The sequence below is a fragment of the Eucalyptus grandis genome, chromosome 3 (assembly GCF_016545825.1).
Source record: "Eucalyptus grandis isolate ANBG69807.140 chromosome 3, ASM1654582v1, whole genome shotgun sequence".
NCBI lineage: Eukaryota > Viridiplantae > Streptophyta > Magnoliopsida > Myrtales > Myrtaceae > Eucalyptus > Eucalyptus grandis.
In genome coordinates, this window is record NC_052614.1 from 38467160 (window position 1) to 38492481 (window position 25322).

Below are 25322 nucleotides of genomic sequence, written 5' to 3' on the forward strand. Positions count from 1 at the left end.
AATCCCTCTCTCACAACAATGTGAAAGGATTCACCATCCCTGCTATCAATTGGCAATGTTCAAGCTTCTCTCTTGGTAGAGTCTTCGTCATCGTATCAGTGCCATTATGATCCATATGAATTTTCTCAAGTTCCAACAACTTTTCATCAAGAGCATTCCTTATCCAATGATATCTAACATCAATATGTTTTGATTTAGAATGAAAAGATGAATTCTTATCAAGATGAATTGCGCTTTGATTATCACAAAATAGCACATACCTTTTTTACTTGAACCCGAGTTCTTCTAAGAACTTCATCCATAGTATCTCTTTACTAGCTTCAGTCGTTGTAATAAATTCAACTCCGGTTGTAGAAAGTGTAACACACTTCTGCAATCTTGACTTCCATGACATAGCTCCACCCGCAAAAGAAATCAAATAACCAGGAGTAGATTTACGAGTATCAATATCTCCCGCCAAGTCGGAATCTGTGTATCCAACTAACTCAAGTTTCCCAGTCCCGAAACCAAGTTCCAAATTTAAAGTTTCTCAAAGATACCTCATAATCCACTTCACTGCATTCTAGTGCTCTCTGCTTGGATTTGACAAATAGCGACTAACAACGCCAACTGTGTGCGCCAAGTTTGGGCGTGTACATACCATCGCATACATTAAGCTTCCTACAGCTAAGGCATCTGGAATACTTTCTATATCTTTCTTCTCTTTATCAATTGTAAGGCTTTGCTTCATATTTAATTTAAAGTGGGTAGTAAGAGGAGTACTAACCACTTTAACATTGTCCATGTAAAATTTCTGAAGGATCTTCTCGATATATTTCTCTTACGACCAAAAAAACTTCTTAGCATCTCTATATCCGGTAATTCTAATGCCAAGAATCTGCTTCACCGAGCCCAAGTCTTTTATGGCAAAAGACTTGCTCAACTTTTTTTTCAATAACTCAATTCTTGAAGCATTCCTACCAACAATCAACATATCATCAACATAAAGGAAGAGAATAATAAAGTCATCATCAGAAAATTTTTGGACAAACACAGGATTATCCGAGAAAGTCTTCTTATAGCCCTATTCCGTTCTAACTGACGCAAACCTTTTGTACCACTGTCTTGGTGCTTATTTTAGGCCATAGAGATTTATTTATTTTTTAATTTGCACACATAATTCTCTTTTCCTTTCACTTTAATGTATATCTCTTCCTCCAAGTCACCATGTAGGAAGACTGTTTTGACATCCATTTACTCAATTTCTAAATCTAGGGTAGCTGCCAAGTCTAGTACCACACAGATAGAAGACATTTTCACTACCGGAGAAAATATATCATCAAAATCAATACTACCGGAGAAAATATATCATCAAAATCAATACATTTTCTCTTACTGAATCCCTTAACAACTAATCTAGCTTTGTATCGTGGTTGTGAAGTATGTTCATCTTGCTTCAACCTATATATCCATTTGTTCTTCAAAGCTCTTTTTCCTTTAGGTAACTTCACCAACTCAAAAGTATGATTATCATAAAGTGACTGTATCTCATCTCGCATAGCATCAAATCAATTACTTTTGTACTCATCTTTTATTGCTTCTGCATAGCACTCTAGTTCACATGCATCAATCAATAATGCATACTCATCTTCAGAATACTTGGTGGAAAGTCGTTGGTTTCTAACGGATCTCCGAACTGGAACATCCAGTGAAACATCTAATTGAGCTTCTGGTTCAAGAATAGTATTATATGTTTCAACATGTTCAGGAATATGTGCGTTATTTGGAGCATTGACTTCTTGCTGTTCTTCATCAACCCATATAGGAATATTTGTAAGAGGAACTAGATCCAAATGAACCAAATTATCACTAACCTATGGTGCTAAAATCATCTCTGTTTTCTCAATATCCTCTATTGTTTGATCTTCCATAAACATAATGTCTCTGCTTCTTACAATTTTCTTTTCAACCGAATCATAAAATTTGTAGACAAGCATATCCTGTCCATAACCAATAAATATGCACTACCGTGTTTTTACATCAAGTTTAGACTTGTCATCTTTGGGAATATGTACAAATACTTTACACTCAAAGACACGCAAATAATCATTAAAAAAAAAAAAAAAAAAACATCTTTGCATGTCCAAACTCTATTAGGAACATCAAACTCTAAAAGAACGCATGGAGTAAGATTTAATACATGCACAATTGTACTTAAAGTCTCACCCCAAAATGATCCAAGTAGCTTTGACTGTGAAAGTAAGCATCTTACCCTTTCAACCAGTGTTATGTTAATTCTCTCAGTTAAGCCATTTAACTGAGGTGTCTTTTGATGTCGAATACCTTGTTGTCTACAATATTCATTAAAAGGTCCAATATGCTTTCCCCCGTTATCAGTTTTAATGCATTTCAATTTCTTTCCAATTTGTCTCTCAACTGAAGCCTGAAATTGCTTAAAGGCATCTAATACTTGATCTTTAGTTTTCAAGGTATGAATCCAAATTTTCCTTGAAAAATCATCTATGAAGGTAACAAAATAAAGAGAGCCACCAAGTGATTTTGATTTCATAGGACCGCAAACATTAGAATGCACTAAATCCAGTATACTTGACTTTCTTGAATGAGGGGAGCTTTTAAATGCAACTATATCCTGTTTTCCTGCTAAATAGTGAGCACACTTTTTTAGCGCCGAACTTTTCATTCCTGAAATGAGCTTCTTCTTGGCCAATATTGACAAACCCTTCTCACTAATATGACTGAGCCTCTTATGCCATAACTCAGCTACATCTTCGTTGTCTACTGCATTAAATTTGTCTATGGACAACTTTGCCTGCATAATGTACAACGAATAATATTTTTCACCTCTAGCCACAACAAGAGAACATTTGATGAGCTTTTAGTGCCATAACTTGCCTGTAGAAATCAAATTTAAGTAAATATCATGTATATGTTTAACATTATTCAATACTAACCTTGTGCCATTGCTGGTTTCTAAGCACACATCACGATGTCTACAGCTTGAGCTAGCTCATTGTTTTCCATATTCACAGATCTGAAGTCACATGACCTATAAGATATAAAGAAATCCCCATGAGACGTAACATGAACAGATGCACCACTATCAATTACCCAACTGGTCTCATGAGATACAAAATTCACCACATCACCATAAAAATGATGAAAAAGTCTTCTTTAAGTGCAGCAACACGATTGTCATCACTGTCATTATCAATTTTCTTCTCTTTACCTTTCTCCTTTTGTTTCTCCCATTTTAACTAGCGACAAAACCTCTGAATATGTCCTTTCTGATGACAATAATGACACTCAACATTAGCAAATTTATTATAATTACCTCTGCTTTTATCTTGACTTTTATCTTTATTTCTCGAACCTCGAGACTCACTTCTTCCTCTTTTCTCAACAATCAAGGCATCAGAATGTGAAGATGACGATCCTTGTGTCTTCCTTCTCATTTCTTCATTTAAAATACTACTCTTGACCAAATCCATGGTAATTGTACCATCCGGGGCATAATTAAATAAAGATGTTTGGAACGTCTCCCATGAGTTCGGCAAAGTACCAAGCAACCATAGTACTTGTATCTCGTTATCAAACTTGATTCCCATCGCAGCCAATTGATTTATAATTCCTTGAAAAGAATTTAAATGATTAATTAAACGAGTACCATCTTGATATCTCAAAGCCATAATCCGTTTTATCAAAAATAACTTATTATTCCCAATCTTTCGAGCATATAACTGTTCGAGCTTATCCCATAAATTGCGTGCATGTGTTTCCTCAATAATATGGTTCAAAACATTATCATCCATCCACTGCCTAATATAACCACACACTTGACGATGAAGTATAGATCATTCAACATCAGTTTTATTCTCCGGTTTCTCCTCGGCAAATACGGGCAAATAAAAATCTTTCACATATAAAAGATCTTCCATGTTCCTTTTCCAAATAGGATAATTCGAACCATTCAATGTAACCATTTTACTCGTATTCATTTCCATTATTTAACACAAAGCAAAAAAATCAAGTAATAACCAGAAGCTTTGATATCACTCTGATTATAGAACGGTAACAATTCGAACAATGTCGAATTAACGCGGTGGAATAAAATAATCTCCCCTCTTGTGTAAACCTAATAGAAATCGATATAGTAGAGTAAAATAAATACCAAGCACACGAACACAAGACAATTTTTTTACGTGGAAAGCCTCCCAATGTGAGGAGATAAAAAAAAATCACGAGATCGGAGTCCACTCGAAAATCTTCACTATCAACAAAATTGGGTGAACAATGTTATTCTCTAGCAAATACTAAAGGTACATAGCAATAAAAACCTCAATAACATAACTCTTGGCAAGACACATGAATTTCATAAGAAATCAATGATAAGTCTGACAAAAAACGCAGGTTTTGATCTATTCACGAAAAACCTAATGTATGGAGCTTCAAATGAAAATCGAACCGTTCAGATTCGAGAAGATTGCACCACGAACATGCTGACAAGATTTCAGCTCAATCGGACCACGAATCAAACTCTGATGCTAGCTTGATGTAAACCAGACTTTGCCCAAACTCCGGATTTTCTGCTTTCTCTTTTTCTCAAGATAGTGAGAAACGCTATTTCTCCATATGACTTATCATATGAGCTCAAGCTCTTTTTAGGCTTGCAACTCATTGGGTTTCCTCCACATAGGAGTGAACCCAGCTAATAAATTCGGGCAAAAGGATACCTAAATTAAGGAGGAACAGACCTAACATTGAGTTTACACGTGAGGGAGAGATTTTTAGGATGCACATGTAAATGAGTTCTGTTAGAAAAATCTCATAGTAAAAAATTGATGTGGTATAAAATAGTTAATATATCTTAGTTGGCCCATAACTCATTGAAAGCTTTTGAGTAAAATGAGGTCCAACTAGATATGTTAACGTGCTCGGATTTGAATTCTCTCTTGGTGATCTTTCAGTGTGAAGGTATCAAACTTCTATTGCGCATTCCCACCAAACTCTCTATTTAGCTGCTTATTGCGCGTGCACAGAATTTTTGCCGGATTCTGTGTCTTTTTACTCTTTTTCCCCATTTTTCAGTTCTTGCTTTTCTTTCACTTCTCCCGAACGTCTTCGCACCCATGCGCTGCTCTTTCTTTCCATGCACTTAAAGAATGGCTAAGTTTTGTTTCCATTAATTCTTAGGAAGTACCATGTTGAGCTTGAAATTGTCCTTTTCTTCTAAGTAACTGCACAAATATGCTCAGATGGCATTGCCAGATTGGGTCTTGGAGCCCACCTGGAAAAAAAAAAGGGGACCAAAAACCCGAATTGCATTTCCGGCTCGAGTCTCAGTTCGAGTCATAGCTCACAGATATTACTTATGTTTCGGTTTGAGTCGGGTTTTATGGATATCCCACCTAATCCGAGCTGTTGACACTCAACAGTCCATGCACATGTAAAACCTATAATATCATTTAGGAGGAGACGATGACCAACTTCGAATTTTTCTATAACTTTAGAGAATTTTGAAATTCCAATTTATCATAGACAACATTTCAATTTAATAACATTGCAAGTTGGAACAGATCGTGCCATCTTCGCTCATAAATTTGTGAACGAGGTTCTACATTTTGACATGCCAAAGTTTTAAAACCGTCTTTGCCCTCAATATTTTCCATTCATTTTTCATCTACATTTTTCATGTCAAACTGAATTTTATCTTTTATCTCATCATTAAAATTAGATTTTTTTGGGAAGTCTTGCCTTAAAGTTCGTTTTTGTTGTAATGTTTTCTTGTGTTGTTTTCATAAAAATTACCTAAAAAGTCATAAACTGTTACAATTGTACCGATTCAGGCTTATTTTTTGGCCAATTGATTTCTAATCCTTTTGCAATTGTGTCAATTTAATCCATCTACCCAAATTTGGCTAGCCAATGTTGACGTGGACGCCAAGTAGCACCGGCATAATTTTTTTAAATAATTTTCTATTTTTTTCGATTTTTTTAATTATTTGTTTAGATTTTTTTTTCCTTTTTCTTCTTTCTCTATTTTTTCCTCCCCCTCCTTCCTCCTTCTTTCGGTGATCGACCAAAGGTGAGGGCCGGTCGCTGGATTGAAGTGGCTGATCGGTGGTGAGCTCACCTCGCTATCATTGGGCAAGGGTGAGTCTCACCAGTGGATCAACAAGTTTGACCTCGCTAGACTTGGGTGAGGGTGAGCTCGCCCAACCACTAGTGAGGCTTGCCCTGGGGATCGGTGCACCCTTGCCCAGATCCAGCAAGGGCGAGCCTTGCCATCACTAGGTGAGCTAGAGAGAGAGAGAGAGAGAGATTGAAGAAGGGCTGCTTTGCCACCATGAGCTCAAGGCTGTCCATTTTAGCAATGCCATCCATAGATCTTCAATGGGTACTCCTTACTCCTTTTTTGTCTTCTTCATGTCTTGCCCAGCGAGAGTGAGGCAAAATCGCCACTGGCCGGCCTCCTTAATTCGGTGACCGGTCCTCCCCTCTAGTCCGTCGTCGGAAGAAGGAGGAAGGAGGGGGAGGAAGGAAAAAAAAGGAAAAAAAAGATAAAAAATCAATTAAAAATTTGATTTTTAAAAAAATTAAAACATTATTCGTTAGCATCGACTAGCACCGGCCGGCCAAATTTTGCTAGATGGACTGAATTAGCACAATTGCAAAAGATTTAGGACTCAATTGGCAATAAATAAATAAATTTAGGGCTAAATGATATAATTACAATAGATTTAGAATTTTTTTGGTAATTTTCTCATTATTTTTCCTACTTCTCAAACAACAATTCTATATGTTCCATTTTACATATCATTTAAATATCAACCTAATTTTGGAAGCTTATGGTACACTTTTTGTTCTACCCTTTTCGACATTGGTTCCTCATTTTGATTATGACTTGTTAATGCAATATTTAAGTTTTTTCCAAAATTAAAATATAAGTTTACTTCACTTTTTAATTCAAAGCTCTTTTCACATCTCTTATCTTGTCATAATCATATCTTCTAAAAAAAAAATCCGTCAAGGAAAAAAAAGTGTTAGTTATTCTTTTCTATAATTTAATCTTGATGGTGATCATCAATTTAAATGTCATTCATATTTTCCACTTGTGATTAGACATCTTACTTATTTCAAAACTAAATTCATATTCTTGAATCAAAAGTATTTTTGTTGAGAAATAGGTTTTAATTTAGATGACTAGTATAAAGCTTTTTCATAGGAGAAAGTGTTTATAATTACAATATTTTTTCCTATTAACATAAGAGAGCACATCTGTGCATGCCCCCGCGCGCGCGCATATATATATTGAGTTAAGCAAACTCGATGATCATTTAACCTCCAAATTAAAAAAAAAAAAAATTCATGAATAGCCCATGTATATGTTTAAAATAACTATGAATGCACATAATATTGATGGACAAAATTATAATTAACAATAATTAAGATGATTGGCGAGTCATAACTGACTTTTGTAGCTTTTAAATTTGAATTCAAAATAACTATTTAAGTATTCCATAAAACTAGGAACTTTCCTTTTACGACAATTGAGATTATATTTAAAAAAAAAAAAGAAGCTCACGCTATTTCCTATCCTCAAATAGCTTTACAAGCACCGTAACTTTGAATGGCCCAAAATAGTCCTAAGTGGGATCTCTTATGGGCAAAATTGATGAAAGTGGGAATGTTACTTTTAGTATGGATCAATCAATCTAATTATTTTTTATTAATCTTTCATAAACCCTTGTTTCTTTTCCTTTTGTGTTCCAAATGGAGAAGTTTACACAGTTATCACTCTTTTACGAGAGTCATATCATATTCGAGTATTATAATGAATTTAGTGATCAATATTCTAATTTAAAAGAATATTGAAAAGCATATTTATTTATGATGTCTTTCTCAAGTTTAATCTCTAATAAATCCTATACATATACAAGTTTTTAGTTCAAGCTTAATTAGGGGATTCCTTGGTTAAAGTGGTGAACTCTTTATGACTATAATTGATATTTAAGACATGTTAAATAATAAATATCATCAACAGGGTTCAAGCTCATAAGGAGAAAACCCTTAATATAAATCAGCTTGTGCATTTTAGTAAGTAGAACAGAGGAAATGGAATTTGTATGCAAACGAACGAAAATATCATAACAGGTGGAATAAAACATTATTATATTGACTAATACAGAGAGTTTTGTACTTTCACGATAATGCAGAAATTTTGCAATTAGCAACTTTCAGGAATGAACGGTTCCAAGGTTGGTAGAATCCAAACTTGGAATCTTAAACTTATTTTGTTAGGACTAGTTCCCAATTTCTATTTTTGAAATTTGGAATCTACCTCATAGACCTCAACACCTACCCTTGAATCAACCTTCTTGATCCGGTCCGGTTATAGGGTCTACTCGGGACTGACCTATCCTTTTTATTCATTTTTTTATTTCTTAAAAGAATAAACTTTAGTGAACCATCTTATTTATTTCTCTGACATTTTAACTGTATGCTCTTTTTCAAGAAAACAAACCCAACACCTCCTCTTTCAACCCAAAACTTTCGCCAAAATTTTTTATCGAGAATGTTTCATGTATACTCAAGACGTGTTCCAAAGTATTGGACCAAATGGTGTTTTTAAAGGTTCACACTGCAATATCTTGTCCCCATTAATCTTTTATCGAGTCGAGTCTAAGTTCAAATAAATTTCCCCTATCTGATAACAATCTGTATTAATTTCTTAAAAAATAAGTGTTTATTTTGCTACCCATTTCCTAAAATAATTTAAATCACACTTTCCCTTCTTTTACTTTTTTTATATTATGTGTGTCTGTGTTATTATTCAATAAAATTCTGTATGTGAAGCAATTACATCTTCATCTAGGGATTATTAAAAATATTGGAAAGCATTAAGTATGTATATCACATACCAATAATGTTATTGGGAAAACTCACATATTATATAGTATTAGATTCCTTCACTCGCTCGGTTACACCTCTATTGTCCAGCTCGCAACCTCAACAAGACCCTTATGTTAGAAAGCCCATGTTTGAGACGTCAAACGGCCCTACCCTAGCGCGACTTAGCCCAACCCACTTGGGGTCGAGCCTGGCCCGACCCGGCCCAATTTGTGGTTTGTAAAACAGAGAGCTTATTAGGGGGCCCCGCCTTCTCGTCCATCCACACAGAGGAGGAGTTGGGTATCGACAAGGCAGATGCTCGTGGTAAGCCGCTTTGTCCATTCTGACTGCTCTTGCTGATTTTGAGGACAGTCCTTTAGTATCGGAGATCGCCCAGTCATTCTTGTTGCCGCTTATTTTGCAATATTTAGCTGTTTACATCAAGGTTCTTAGAGTTTTGGTGTCTCTTATTTCCTAACTGCATGTCCTTAATCTTATTCTTACAGGTTTGGCAGTTTTCTTACACAAACTAAAGATAGCAGGGTCATGGTAAGATTGTAGCTAAGAGTTCTTCGGATTGGTGGTAAAGGAAAGATGCGAGTATTTGTTCATTGAAGATCCCAAAGTCACGAATACAGCGACATGCATCCTCTTTTTGACTCATTTGTTTGACACTCAGCTGCGAGATGAGAAATATCACATGAACTCTTAGTATTTATAAGGAATACATGGAGTTCATGACCTTCTGCATTGAGGTTATAAGATGAGACGCGGATTCGTGTTTCCAGTCTGTTAGCAGCTTCTTTCATTAAGATTCAATTTTGCCCCAGCAAGAACTGCATAGTAGAGAAAAGCAAAGCTTGGTCTGTATTTTTGTTTGTTTGATCTGAGCACAACTTCTAGCTTAGATTGTTGCGGTTGGTGGTGTCAGGCCTGCTGGGAGGTTGCCCTTGGGCCCCGACACCTTCGTTTTCGGTAAAGATAGGATTCGGTGCGGGCATAAGGGTATGTCCCTTGTCGCATATTAGCGACATATTCGGAATGTGGCGAGGTGGAGCAGACGCATATAACCCACCACTCTCTCCAGAATCGGCCTCACTCTTATATACAGCAAATCGATAGCTCTCTGTAGATTGATTTGAGAAGTGAGCTTTCACGGTATCACCACGGTTGCGAATCGTTCTTTGAGAATAAAATCTGATTGAGTCATTAATTAGTTATTGCGGGCTCATTTTGATATTTTCAAATACTACTCTAAAGATAGAGGAATTATTGTTGACGAACTCCATTTTCCCCTTTTCTTGGTAAAAAAGGAGTCTGACTCTCTACATTACAACATATTCCTTGATCATGCGAGTCGTGTTAATCAATATAATTTATATGTTAGGTTGAATCCCCAAGCTACTAGTACTCATTAGCAACACTAATATAGATCCATCCAAAGGCATTTGTGGGCATCAGAGGAGCAATCATCTTGCATTATATAGTATTATGATATAGCAGTGCAAATAAAAAGACAAAATCTTTAGGTACTACTACAGTATAATGCCAAGGATATTAATAATATCATCCGGTAGCTACCTCTAGTTCTGCAGTTTTCTTCAAAGGCTTGGAATAGCAACCCCTGTTGTAATTATAATTATGGTTAATGGATCAACGAAAGCCAATAAATTAAGATACGTTTTTTCTATTCATGTATCTCTTTTGGATTCATGAATTTCCTCAACTTTTATGTTCACGTATCTATTGAATTCATGAATTCCCTAGATTCATGTATCTTTTAGTTCATATATTTATTGAGTTCATGAATCTCTTGAATTCATGTATCTTTGGATACATGAATCTCGTGGATACACGCGTCTATTTAATTCATGTATCTTTGTAGTACATGAACTAAAAATTATCTATAAATAGATGGGAGCATAAAGCTTCATTACGGTTTTTTGGTTTTGGTTTTTCCGACTCGATTCCAAAAGGCTTTGATATATTTTTCTACTTTTCTAATTTTTCTGAGTGTGCTGGTTCAATTGAACGGTTCGATAGAGTCCTGTTTGCATAGTGCTAATCCAAACAGGTTCGAGGTGTTGTATCTTGGGAGGCATAATTCGTGAATCTGCGGAGCACCATTGGTAGGAACTAATCACCTTAAGGAGATTCGGTTATCCGTACCTCACCTCCAATTTTATGTTATTTTTCAGTGATATCTTATTTTATTCTTCTCCAAGATTTGTAAGTTTACATAAAAGGAATAATATTATAAAGTTGTTATCATCTTCTTTACATTGATGTTCTGATTATGACAAACAGTTTGTGTTTTCTTTGGATTAATTTCCAACAATCTTAAGGCGATTATGTCACTCACTATTTGTTGTTCTTGTCAGATTATTGAGATGGTTGAAAACAATCAAATGTCTTTCAATGTCCCGAATGTTTTAGGAGATGTTCCTATGGTCGATTTGACCTTTGCTATGGAAGATGTTCAACCCTCAAGGTCTGAATTTGTAGTAGCCAATGCTATGGGCCCTTGGGCTAACACCAATTTTGGTGGTGCAAGTACAAGTCATACGACTGGTATGCTCAGGACTGTTTTTCAGAACAGTATAGGCCAAATGGCTTTTGGCTCTGTTTCTGGAGGGATGGTTCAACGAACCTTGCCTACTGTGATGGCAACACCTCCAGTTACAGCTAATGAGAAACCGGAGAAATTCACCGGAGTGGGCTTTAAACAGTGGCAGCAGAAGATGTTCTTCTATCTGACCATGCTCAATTTGACGAAATATTTATTGGAGGTGTGCCTGATAATGTGGCATCCCAAAAATTCAAGACAAGCTCTAAGGTGTATTAAAGCCCATAATTAGGTAATGAAATTACCTATGGTTTGTGCTTTAGCCATTAGTTTTCTCTTAGGACTAAGTAATATATGCTTGTGTTCATGATTCTTTTTATTTATTTGTTAATGAGAATAATCTATTCTTGGCTATGCACCTCATAGACTAAATTCCTATAAATAAAATGTTACAAGATTTTGGCCATGTGGAATTTAGGTTTGGGCCTTAGGCCCAAGAGTGGATTTTGATGGGCCAAGATGGCCGGCCCATTGAAGCCCACGAAGGGGCTGTCGTCGGCCACAATGGAGGCCGGCCCAATTGAGGCCCAAGAGGAGTGGCCGGCCCAAATTCCCCAAGCCCATCTTGCATGTGACATGCCAAGTGGCCAAAAGGGGCTTGCATGCATTGGCTTGTGGTGAGGCAAGTGATGATTGCAAATGATGGAGATTTGGGGGAACAAAAAGGGGAGAGAGAGAGAGTGGCCGGTTGGGGTTTCCGTCCAAGCCAAAGGGAGAGAGAGAGTTGCGAGAGAGAGAGAGGGAGTTGCGCGAGAGAGAGTGAGGCCGAGAGAGGAGGAGAAAGAGTCGCTCGCCGTTCGTCCGCCCGTTGCCGCCCGTTCGTCCGCCGTGTGCCATCGTTCTCTTGAGTTTAGAGGCAAGTTAGGATCCACTTTATACTCTTGCATGTATGTCTTTCATGTGTGGTTGAAATCTAGGATGATTAGAGGCAATAGACCGAAGCTAATGTGGTTTGTTCTTGAAAATGCTTGCTGATCTCGTGTAAACCGCCTGACCCAGAAACTTGTGGAGGCTTGCATGCATGTTTCGAGTTCTATTTTGACTTTAATTCCTTCATGAAAGTTGTAGCCAACATCTTAAATTACAACATACTAAAATTTGGTACAAAATGGTGGAGATTTAATGGGTCAAACCCTCATCCTACGAAGACACTAGATTTGGAACTATTTTGCTGACGTTTTGGTAGATTTGTGGTTGCATGTTGATTTTTATTAAGAATATCTCTTCGACTTCTTCATGAGACTTGTAGAGAACATCTTAAAGATTAACATACGCAAATTTGAAGTGAAATGAGCAAGTGTAGCCTAGTGAATTGACTTACTCTTGAAGACGGTAAATCTGGAGACGTGGTACTGGACACCCGAGACTTCATGGATCCATATGGTGACTGTTATTTGGAAATTTGACTTAGATCCCTAATGAAAGTTGTAGGGGACCTCTTGAAGTAAAACATATCCAAATTTCAGAGTAAATGAAGAAGAATAAGTGGGTAAAAACTCGGTATTTCGAAGATGACTACACTGGACGCTTCGGTGTGAGAACCAGAAGCTTCGGACGACTATAGGAAATTATCTAAAACGAATCTAGCCTAGAAGTATTCATGAAAAATCTTAGTGTCTTAACTATAACCTGGAAAAATTTCATAATTTTTGGAGGTCGTTCGGGTATTTTAATCGAATTATTTCAAAAACTGCACATTCTGTTTCTATCCGAAATTGCATGCTGTATTAGTGTGAATTATATCTTTCGTGTGGAACTCTATTGGGCATGTGTTTTTCATGAAATCATTATCTTATTGTCTTGTCTATCACGTGTCTTGATTTCATGATTTTTGAGAATCATATGGATATTTAATTTAAATATTTTCTAAAATGGTACAAGCTGGAATTTAATAAACTTCAAAAAGGCATGATAAATGGACTATTCTAAATTGTACGAATTCCATGAATTTTATTGTTATGAATGATTGTGTCTTGCTGCATGTATGATGATGACTGGAGACGCATGTATGAATCAAAAGATAGAAGTGATTTTGTTTGCCATTACATCATGTGCCATGCTGAGTTGAGACCTAAATTGGTGAACATGAACTATGATAAATGAGGAAACTGTTTGAGGCGGTTGATAATGCCCTGGGAGTATCAGGATGCCCGGGATGGGGGGTGCCGGATGGCCTCGGGAGTTTTGAGATGCCCGGAATGGTTGGGTGCCGGAAGCCTCGGAGGTCTTTGCCCGAGGGGATGCCTCGTGATGCCAGTTGGGATGCAAGATGCCCGAAATGTGGGGGTGCCGGATGCCCGGTAGCCTTAAATGGCTGAATGCCGGAGGTTTTTCTCGCGATGCCAGGATGGGGTGCGAGTGGTAAAGTATGAGATGAAATTGATGATCCCGAGAAAGAGTGATGTTGTGATCGAAATTGAAAGTTAAAAGTGGAAATTGAATCATGCATATATGATATGATGATGATCACCTATGGCATGATGACATGCATATATGATATGATGATGATCACCTATGGCATGATGACTTGCATATATGATATGATGATGATCACCTGTGGCACGATGACATGTATGTGATATGATTGTGATGAGGATGTATGATGGTATATGCATCGCTTCAAGGTAAGTAGGCTTGGATGCATGACTGACATGTATTATGTTGCAATTGTATTGTATGATGCATTGAGTGGTTATTGGATCCTTTACCTACTGAGTGGTTGTACTCACCCCTTTGGGGATCAACATTTCAGATTAGCAGGATGCCGCTCCCTGCTGTCACGCGGGGCGTATTTTACGGCCTTCCTTCAGATGTAGAGGTCGAGTGTGTGGAGATCGACTGTCCCACAATTCCTGGACTGACTTTTATTCGAGTGTGCGCCTAAGTGATGTATGACGTGGGCCTGGCTGGGGGCCCTGTCATTCAGGAGTTTATATCCGTCCATGTTCATCGAGACGGAGCGATGCGTGGGATGTTGCCGCTGCCACCGCCTGATGCACCGGGATGGGTGTGAGGGCCCGTGCGTGAGAAGTAGGAGTTGCAACTTTTTGGGATGTTAGCCGACACTAGTTGATGGGAGATCTTGCACGATAGACATAGTGGGTCGAGTGTTTCTTTTTGAGGTTGTGGCCGAGCGTAGTTAAAAATCTTGGCCTTTCTTTTGATGTACCGACCCAAGAAAAATCCATCATGAAAATATGTAAATAAAAGTGTCTGGGCTCTATCTTTTCTTATGATGTTCAGTGGTGTGCAATTGTATCATGGTTTTGGAGGGAGAGATGGCGAAATTAAATTTTGCTTCCGCTAATGAGTCGCGCTGGGACCGTTTTCAAAAAAAAAAAAAAAGAAGTCTATGAACTTCGATGCTTCTTCTAAGAGATGTAATTAGGTGTAGCATTAGGTGCCTGTGGCTCCTTAAGGAGGTTCGGGGTGTCACATATAATTAGTCCAAACGAGCAAGATGTCACGACGCTCGGTGCATTGGAGGCTTGGAAGCACGGGGACTTCTTATGCCGAAATTATATCTTAACTGTTTAGTGAATTCTTTTTATAATGTTTATTGTAATGTTGAATCTACTAAACAGTTATGGGAGTCCTTAGAGAAAAAATACAAAACTGAGGATGCCAGCACCAAGAAATTTGTGGTTGCCAAATTCTTGAACTACGAGATGGTGGATTCTAAATCTGTCATGAGTCAGGTTCAAGAATTGCAATTAATTCTTAGTGACATCTCGGCTGAGGAAATGATACTTAGTGAATCATTCCAAGTGGCGGCTATGATTGAGAAATTGCCTCGGGCTGGTCAGACTTCAAAATTATTTGAAGCACAAACGAAAGAGAATATAGTTCAATCAATTTCAAGGAGTTTTGTGCTAGTTTTGGAATAATTCTCCAAGCGATTGCACCTTATACTCCACAACAAAATGGAGTTGTTGAACGATTGAACGGGACACTAAAAGAGATGGCTAACGCCATGCTTTTGAGTTCAGGTTTACCTCATAACTTGTGGGGGCAGACAATTTTAATTGCAAATTTTATTCTTAATAAAATACCCCACAAAAAGACATATAAAACTTCATACGAGTTATGGAATGAAAAGTTGTCATCCTACAATTTTCTAAAAGTGTGGGGGTGCATAATGTGATTTATAACGGTAAATCTAGACACATTTGTCGTAGACACAATACCGTAAGCAGTTGCTCTCAAATTGAATCATTTCTTTAGACTTTGTAAAGTCAAAGGAAAATATTGCAGATCCACTGACAAAAGGTTTGTCAAGAGAGTAGATAAACTGTGCATCGAGAGAAATGGGTTTAAGAGCCTTAACCCAATAAAGATATTCCATGGTGGAAACTTTACCTATGCGATTGGAGATCCCATGGTCTAGGTTCAATAGGTCAACGCAAATTTTGGAAACTCTAGTATAAGCACCGCCTCCCATTCCTATGATGCAACAGTGCTTTCCTACAGCATTATTAAGGATACGCTATGTGTTTAATGATTCCTATAACTTGCAATGTAATATCCAAGTGAGATATGGTAGGATATCTTTAAAAGGAATGCACCTATATGGGTGGAGCTGGCCAACTCTATGAAAATCTTTAAATGCTAGATTTTCTAAAGCACGCATGAATCTCGAGAGGTTCAAGGCCGAAAGAACAAACACAACCGAGAACCAATCTTGAATTGAAAAAACTTTGTGTGAGGTTTATTGTCTAGGCTTATACAAACAACTGGCAATTCAAGGCTTAGTCCATCGACTAGTTAAGTAAGTCCGATATGCTTTCACTAAAGAAGATTCAAAGCGAAAGCTACCTATCTTGATGCAGTGTATTTCAATAGGCAATGCTCAGATTCCTTCGAGTCAAAAATGTTTTGTTGATCCATTAATGTGGGGGATTGTTGCAATTATGGTGATAATTATGGTTAATGGATCAACGAAAGCCAATAAATTAAGATACGTTTTTTTCTATTCACATATCTCTTTTGGATTCATGAATTTCCTCAAATTTTATGTTCACGTATCTATTGAATTCATGAATTCCCTGGATTCATGTATCTTTTAGTTCATGTATTTATTGAGTTCATGAATCTCTTGAATTCATGTATCTTTGGATAAATGAATCTCTTGGATTCACGTATCTCTTTATTCATGAATCTCGTGGATACACGCGTCTATTTAATTCATATATCTCTGTAGTACATGAACTAAAAATTCTCTATAAATAGATGGGAGCATAAAGCTTCATTACGGTTTTTTGGTTTTGGTTTTTCCGACTCGATTCCAAAAGGCTTTGATATATTTTTCTACTCTTCTGATTTTGTTGAGTGTGCCGGTTCAATTGAACGGTTCGACAGAGTCCTATTTGCATAGTGCTAATCCAAACAGGTTCGAGGTGTTGTATCTTGGGAGGCATAGTTCGTGAATCTGCGGAGCACCATTGGCAGGAACTAATCGCCTTAAGGAGATTCGGTTATCCGTACCTCACCTCCAATTTTATGTTATTTTTCAGTGATATCTTATTTTATTCTTCTCCAAGATTTGTAAGTTTACATAAAATGAATAATATTATAAAGTTGTTATCATCTTCTTTACATTGATGTTCTGATTACAACAAACAGTTTGTGCTTTCTTTGGATTAATTTCCGTGAACCCCGAGAATACCTGGTGTTAAAGGACAAGTCCGAGTCCCATTCCCTTCCATTTTCCGAACCCTGAGAAGGCTTGTTTGGATTGAGATTCTCGAACGGATATCCAGGCATAGAAATTTTCACATCTCCTTCCAACATCTTCACCACGGTGCTCATCGCCATCCTTGCCTCTGGCTCATTCTGAATGCACCACAAAGCCACCATCAACATATGCATTGCCTTCTCTCTTTCACTCTCAGGAAACCCACAGACCATCTCCAACAATTTGCCATTTTGTAACATGTGCCACGTGCGCTGTGGCAACCCACACATCGACTCACTCAGGTTAATGTCATGATTTATTCACCTCCCCACGATGTCAAACAGGACCATCCCAAAACTATACACGTCACACTTGTAGGTCACGGGGTACGGCTTCGACGTCTCAGGATATGGCTTCCACATCTCAGGGGCAGCGTACCTAAGAGTGCCACGGAAACCCATCACAGGGATCCGACTGATTTCCCTATTGTAAAGCTTGGTGAGCCCAAAGTCTGCGATATTTGGGCTCAAGTTCTTGTCTAGGAGGATTTTCCCAGGTTTTATGTCGTAGTGAATGATCCTCTGTCGCATTCCTCGTGCAAGTAGGCGATCCCCTTCGCAGTCCCCACAGCGATCTCATGCATCTTGCACCAATCCATTGTTGTCTTGTCCCTAGACAGGAATTCATCTAGGGACCCATTTTCCATATACTCGTAGACAGGCGCCCTCATCATCGGGTTGAAGCAAAAGCCATAGAGCCTGACAAGGTTTATGTGGTGAGTTCTTCCTATGGAGCTTACCTCTGCCATGAACTGCTCCTCCATCTTCTTGTCATGGGCGTTCTTGAGCACCTTGACAGCCACTGGAGTTCCACTGGGCAACTCACCTTTGAAGACAACTCTGTTATTGCCCTGACCGAGCAGGGTGTCGTAATATCCGATGCAAACAGCCAACTGCTCTGCAAAAAACTAGGTGGGCTTCAGGAATCTCTCTTGGATACCGAACTCAATGAGCACCTCCTGATTGTGCGCTGGTGAGATAGCTAGTTCCATGATGGATATTGCCCTCGATGACGAAGAATCTTTTGGAAATTTTTCCGAGTCATTGGTAGCTATCCTAGCATAGCTCGGGATCGTGGTTCCCGCTTTCTTCAAGCAATCGATGAGGAAGTACACGACGATGGCGATTGCTGCATCCCACCACACCGGAGCGAAAACGGGTTGCAAAGACAGCGTCATTAAAAGTTTGATCATAATGCCAAAGTTGTGAACTTATACAACTTCATATTCCGACTTACCAATGGAGGCAGCCATGGCCCAATTCAACGTTGAGTTGTATTTATCGGTGAACACACTGAACGGGTCTTCATTAGACTTGTCGAAACCAGTGGGATTCTCGAACATGCCTTGCAAGACTTGATTGAGCTCCTTGGAATCATTAGGGAAGGATCTCATCTCTTCTTGAGGAAGCGAACTGAAGCTTATTCTGGGATCCACTACTTCTCTCGTGGGAGTCTGCCGATTGAGATGGTTGTTATGGCTACAGTTTTGGTCAAGTACAATGTGGCATCCTAGAATTTCTTGTCAATCCTTAGAGGTGCTCTAATTCATGTTTTTGCATTGAGATTTTTGCCAAGCTTTTGGTGGGTAATTATTTGATAGGAAAATTCTATTTTTGGCCATATGGATTATGGATTGGAATTTATTAAATTAGGTCACAAAGTTTTGGTTAATAATAAATCTCAATTAGGTGTTTATATAATTAAGGATTAGGTGGATTATTAGGATGAGGACGGGGCTAGACATTTAAAGGCCCAAACCAGCCCATTGCCTCACCCCATTCTTGGCTGGCCCACGAAGCCCAAGGAGGAGAGCTGTCGTCGACCCATGGCCGGCCCAAGCCCAGCTGAAAATGGAGGCCCATCTTGCATGGGAAAGGGGCCATGTGTTCCCTCCTAGCTGCCAAGTGTCCTCCATGCATGACCTAATGATGGCTAATGATGGAGGGGAAGAAAAATTAGGGGAAGATGATGTCGGTTTAAGCGAGAGAGAGGGAGAGAGAGAGAGGGAGTTCGTCTGAGAAAGAGAGAGAGGAGAGAAAGAGAAGGAAGAAAGGAAGAAGGGAGAAAGGAAGAGAGGAAGGGGAGGGCTGTTCGTCAACCGTCCGCCGTGCGTCTGTCGTCCGTCGCCGTCATATCTCGTCATTGTTGTTCTCACTGCTTGCTCGGTTTAAAGGCAAGTGGGATCCTTGATCTACTCTTGCATGTTGTGCCTAGTATGTGTGATTGAATGGTGATAAATTTTGGATGTCTAGGGTGTGAAAAGCTGAAGTTTTAAGAGTGGTGTTTTAGGCTAGTAAACTGTTCTTGAGAAAACAGCTCGACCTTGGATGTTCTAGTGTCTTGCATGTGATGTTCGAATTGGATTTTGGCCTTGACTTCTAAATGAAATTTGTTAAGGACTTCTTGGAGTATAACATACTCAAATTTGGGATAAAACGAACAAGTATAAGTGGGTGAAATATTTATTCTTTGGAAAGACTGAATCTGGAGATTTCAGTAACTATCTTTGATGAATGCATAGACTGTAAGGCTAACTTTTTATTGAAATTTCACTTAGATTTCTTAACAAAAGATGTAAAGGACATCCTGAGGTTTAAAATATCAAAAATTTAGAGAAAACCAACAAGAATAGTGTGACACCCCGAACCCTTCAAGGGTCGCCACAGGCACCAACGTTACACCTTATTACCTCTCTCTCTAGAAGAAGCGTCGTAATTCATAGACAATTTTTTTTTTAAAACAGTCCCAGCGCGACTCATTAGCGGAAGCAAAATAAAACTTCACCATCTCTCCCCCTACAAAACATGATACAAATACACACCACTAATCACCAAGGTTAATAGACAAGCCACGACACTTTATTTACATATATTTTCAAGATGGGATTTCTTTGGGTCGATACATCAAAAGGAAAAGCCAGGACTCAGCCATGTTCGGCCTAAAACCCAAAAAAACAAACCCTCGACCTGCTACAACTCACGTGCAACAATCCCCATCATCAGTGTCGGCTAACTATCCCCAAAAAATCCAGCTCCTACTCGTCACGCACGGGCCCTCACACCCAACCCGGTGCATCAGGCGGTGGCGGCGGCAACATCCCTCGCATCACCCCATCGCGACGAATGTGGATGGAGATGAACTCCTGGACAACCGGGCCCCCAGCCAGGCCTACGTCGTACATGACTAAACAACGCACTCGAATGTACGTCAATCCAGGAACAGACGGACAGCCAAACTCCTCACACTCGACCTCGACATCGGATGGTAGACCGTTGTCGCGACCCGATCTCGCCGCCCCTCAAAAAGTATCCAAGGTGGGAAAGGTCGGGTTTAGGGATACTTGATCACGAGAGTTTCCTCACGAGATCACGAGCTCTCCCAAACTCGTACCCCGCGTGACAGCGAATTTATTTATACGATCTAGGTATTTAACAACCTAAAAAATATACAGGAGTCGCCACTAGCCTCAACTTTGGGGGTCGGCTAGAAACCCAATCGAGGGTCGGGAGTGTTCCCTCGATTCCTACACAACCAGATATCTAGGTTCGGGGACTTGGGTTATGCTAATATTGCTATTAGCGCCCTTTCGGTACCTAAACAGTATGTTGTGTTTTTCCTAACATGTCCATGCCTTTCTTTTTACATTTTCAGGATCGTTATTTCTAGACTAAGTGATCACGCGTGATTGATTATTTTCATTCTATTCTATTTCTAAAAGAAAGAAAAAAGGAAAACAACCAATGAAATTGAAATTGCAAGACATGAAGTAAACAATCAAGAAAAGCAGTTAAACCTAATCATGCAATTCTAAAAAAAATATAAAAGAGAAAACAATTGGGAAATAAAGGAAACCCGCAACTCGTCGGGTTTTATACAATGCATGGAACCCGAGACATATGTCGGGAAAACAAATAGTACATGACAACGGTCGGAATGGACATCGACGTCCACCATCTTCACGCCTTCTCCATCTTCAAGATCCTAATCTAAACCTAATCTAAGAAACATATGAATAGGTGCATACAAGTGAAAGAAACAAATTTCTAAATCAAATGGTATGTAAATGATGCAAAATTAACATCATCTGAAAGATTAAGATGAATCCTAAGACTTCCTAATAGGGTTCAAGTCCAATCAAGATCTAATTGATGGTTAAAAATTGATATTTGTGAAATCGCGCATGTCAGCCACAAACAAAACAAAATACAATGCATGTTTAATGGTTCGTAAGACCACCTAGACAATGCATAAAAATGTGAAACTTGCACATGACATAAGGTTGAATGCGGAAAAAGTTTGGGTAAACATTTAACCCTAAATCAGAATGCAAAGAAATCACACAAGTCATTAACATTGCAAAGTGACTTAGAACTAAGAATGTCATGCATGACAAATTTCAATTGCAATTAGCCAAATGAATGCATGATATTCACATCAAACGAAATTCAAATATGATATGCCATGCGTCTTTCCTAAGTCTGAAATGCCCTTTATGAATATCTACAACATATCGAAGGCAATTGGACACATCTACTAGCTCATTCAAGGCAAACAGCAATCAGGTCACAGACAAGACAGTCCACACTAAGGACGATTTAATGAGCATTTTCCTAATCAAATCAACTCCAAAAAATTCTGAAAAAATTATATGTTGTAGCCAAGGACATTTCAAGCAACTTTTCATGAGACACCGATCTATGAATTCAAGTACAAAATTCAGTAGAAAATCGGGAAAACAGTCAAGGTCGAACAATGCATAACAGTAAACTACAATATATCAGTTTTCCAGAATCATCTCCTAATTTTCGAAGAAGATTTCAGATAGCTAATGATATCAGATCGAGACGTGCTATAGCTCGTTAGAAAGCTAATCAAACCATCTTTGACTTTCATGAAGACATCGAGCACCAAAAAGCACATATACTAACTCAATTCTGGGCATACGCACAAAGAGGTCTGTCAGGAATCCGAGGTTGCAGAACAGTTGTCATCCAAGTTCAAAAATCATAGAACCAAAAGATCTAACTGTAATCAACTCTAAATCAATCAAGTATTGATTCTAATCAGATTCGCAATGCATCCTGGCCCCGAACCTTCATTGTCGAGAATGCATTTCGACACGAGAAGCTCTCGCCTCATCGGATGCTATTAAAAGGAGTTTCAAGCACTTACCTTGATTGAATCGGCGAAGAACATGCCTTCGAAGATCTCTTCATTTAGCAATGAAGAAACTGCTATTTAACATTAAAAAAAAATATTGAAATCAGCGGAGAGTCGAATTTTATTTGGTTCTGTAATCAAAACAGAAAAAGGAAATGGAGCGCTTAGCTTTGATTTTGCTTCGAGGACTACGGAACGTGAAGAACACCGAGTCAGATTCTGGTATAAGAGCTATTCAGCACCGATCTTCAAGCTCTGATTTATGACTTTCGCAGATCATGATCACTCTTCTCTAATCCTTTTTCTAGATCAACACTCAGAGATTAACACATCGGTGCATCGTAGTCGCTGGACTTTGCTGAAAATACTGATCGCCTGATGAAGAAACGATTGGACTTTGCTCGGGACTTCATTCGACGTCGATCTCCGATTTTTGACTTACGAGACTCATCAACGGACGCTAATCAACGAAATTGAAGAGATCGACGTCAACAAAATCTGATGTAATCAGAGTCCAAGCACACCAAGTATACGAGTAGAGATTGAGAAGACTTAGTCGAATCCAGAATCTCAGCTTGTTCTGATTTCAGTTGTGGATAATCTCCTTGGATTGTGCAATGAAACTCGTGAAGATCTCGATTATTCCCTTCGATAAAAAACGAAATCCGTTGCCTCTATCGAAGGATTGAGTGGACTAAATCCACGAAGAGTCCATGAATGGAGAATTTCTGCACAGATTTGCAGAAGTTCACCGTAACATCCTGGGAGAGAGAGAAATCGTGGAGAATTTTCTTCTTCGCTTTTTGTTGATGGGGTCAAAGAATGATCGAACCGAAAAAATCCGTGAAGCTATTGCCTTCCCCTCCGAGAGAAAATAACTCGAGCCAGTTCCAGAGAGATTTTTAGAGAGAGAGAGTTAGGGCCTGCATGTTTTTGTTCTTTATTTCTGTTCTTGAACACTTTTTTTGTTTTTTGTTCCCGAACAAAATAGGAACAAAAAAAAAGAAACAAAAATTTTACTTCTTGTTTCAGAAACAAAAATGAAGAAACGTTTCTCTTCTCTCTCTTCTTCTTCTCTTCTTCTTTTTTTCTTCTTTTTTCTTTCGCCGGTTGCCGGCCTCGGCCATGGCCGGCGACCGGCCATCGAGGGCCGGCGACGCCGTCGAGGGTCGGCGACCTCGCCGGAGCGTCGCCGGCCCCCGGCGAGGCCAAGCCTCGCCTTGGCTGGGCGAGCTCGAGCTCGCCCAGCCATGGCAAGGCTCGGCCTCGCCCGCGCCGGCGGCGAGCCTCGCCTTGGCTGGGCGAGCTCGGGCTCGCCCGGATCCGGTGAGGCCGAGCCTCGCCATGGCTGGGCGAGCTCGAGCTCGCCCAGATCCGGCGAGGCCGAGCTCACCCAGCCAAGGCGAGGCCGAGCCTCGCCCACCACGGCGAGCCCCGCCATGGCTGGGCGAGGCGCGGCCCCGTCGGCCGGTCGCCGGAGGCGGGACCGGCCGAAAAATAAAAATAAAAAGAAAGGAAAAACTGAAAAATAAAATAAAAATGTTTAAAAAATTAAAAGAAACAAAAAAAATAATAAAATTTACCAAACGTGTTTTGTTCATTTTTTATTCCCGGAACAAACGTTACCAAACGCGTTCTTTTGTTAAAAATTGTTCCCGGAACATAAACACTTTTTTGTTTTGTTCGGGAACAGGAAAAGAACAGAAACATTACCATGCAGCCCCTTATAGTTAGAGAAAGTAGATCTGAAGAATGGCCTCCCTCCCCTTTTATATTCTTTTTTTTTTTCTTCTTTCTTTGTTTTCTCTTTTTTTTTTTTTGTTTTCTTTTTATTTCTATTTTTTATTTCTTTTCATTTCATTTCATTTTTTTTTTTGTTTTCTTTTGTTTTCTTTTTCTTTTTGTTTTCTTTTCTTTGTTTTCTTTTTGGCTCTTTATTTTTTATATTTTTGCAAACAATGGACGTTAAAAAAAAAAATTCGGGTGTCAACAACCGTAAAACACACCCCACGTGACGGCAGGGAGCGGTATGCTGCTAATCTGAAATGTTGGTCTCCAAAAGGGGTGAGTACAACCACTCAGCAGATAAAGGAATCCAATAGCCACTCAAAGCATCATACAAATCATACATGCATTCCATACATTACTTACCTTGAAGCCATGCATATACTATCATGCATCGTCATCACAATCATAACACATACATGCATACCATCATGTCATACTCGTATCATCGTCATCATGACATCATCATATCATGCATATCATCATGCCATGGGTGATCATCATCATCATGTCATATCATATCATGTCATATGAGCATATCATCATCATCATCATGTCGTATCATATCATATGTGCACATCATCATCATATCATGCATATCATCATGCCATAGGTGATCATCATCATGTCATATCATATCATGCATGGTTCAATTTTCCACTTTTTAACTTTCCATTCGATCACCACATCACCCTTCCTCGGATCACCAATTTCATCTCATATTATACACTCGCGCCTCATCCTGGCATCGCGAGAAAAAAAAATAAAAAACCTCCGGCATTCAGCCATTCCAGGCCACCGGGCATCCGGCCCCCCACATTCCGGGCATCTCGCATCCCAAATGGCATCACGAGGCATCCCCTCGGCCAAAGACCTCCGAGGCTTCCGGAATTTACACTCCCTGGCCGGGCATCCCGCATCCCAACTGGCATCGCGAGGCATCCCCCTGGGCACAAACCTCCAGGGCTTCCGGCACCCCCAACTTTCCGAGCATCCCGAAACTCCCAGGGCCATCCGGCAATGTATTTCTATACATTCCGGGCATTATCATCCGCCACAACAATCTCCTCATTTAACATTATTCATGTTCACCAATTTCGATCTCAATTTAACATGGCATATGATGTG

At 39.1% G+C, this 25322-nt stretch overlaps 1 pseudogene; it reads right to left on the reverse strand.

Moving 5' to 3' along the window:
* Nucleotides 1-1547: 1547 nt before the first annotated feature.
* On the reverse strand, nucleotides 1548-18642 carry LOC104439631 (annotated as a pseudogene).
* Between the last annotated feature and the right edge of the window lie 6680 nt (nucleotides 18643-25322).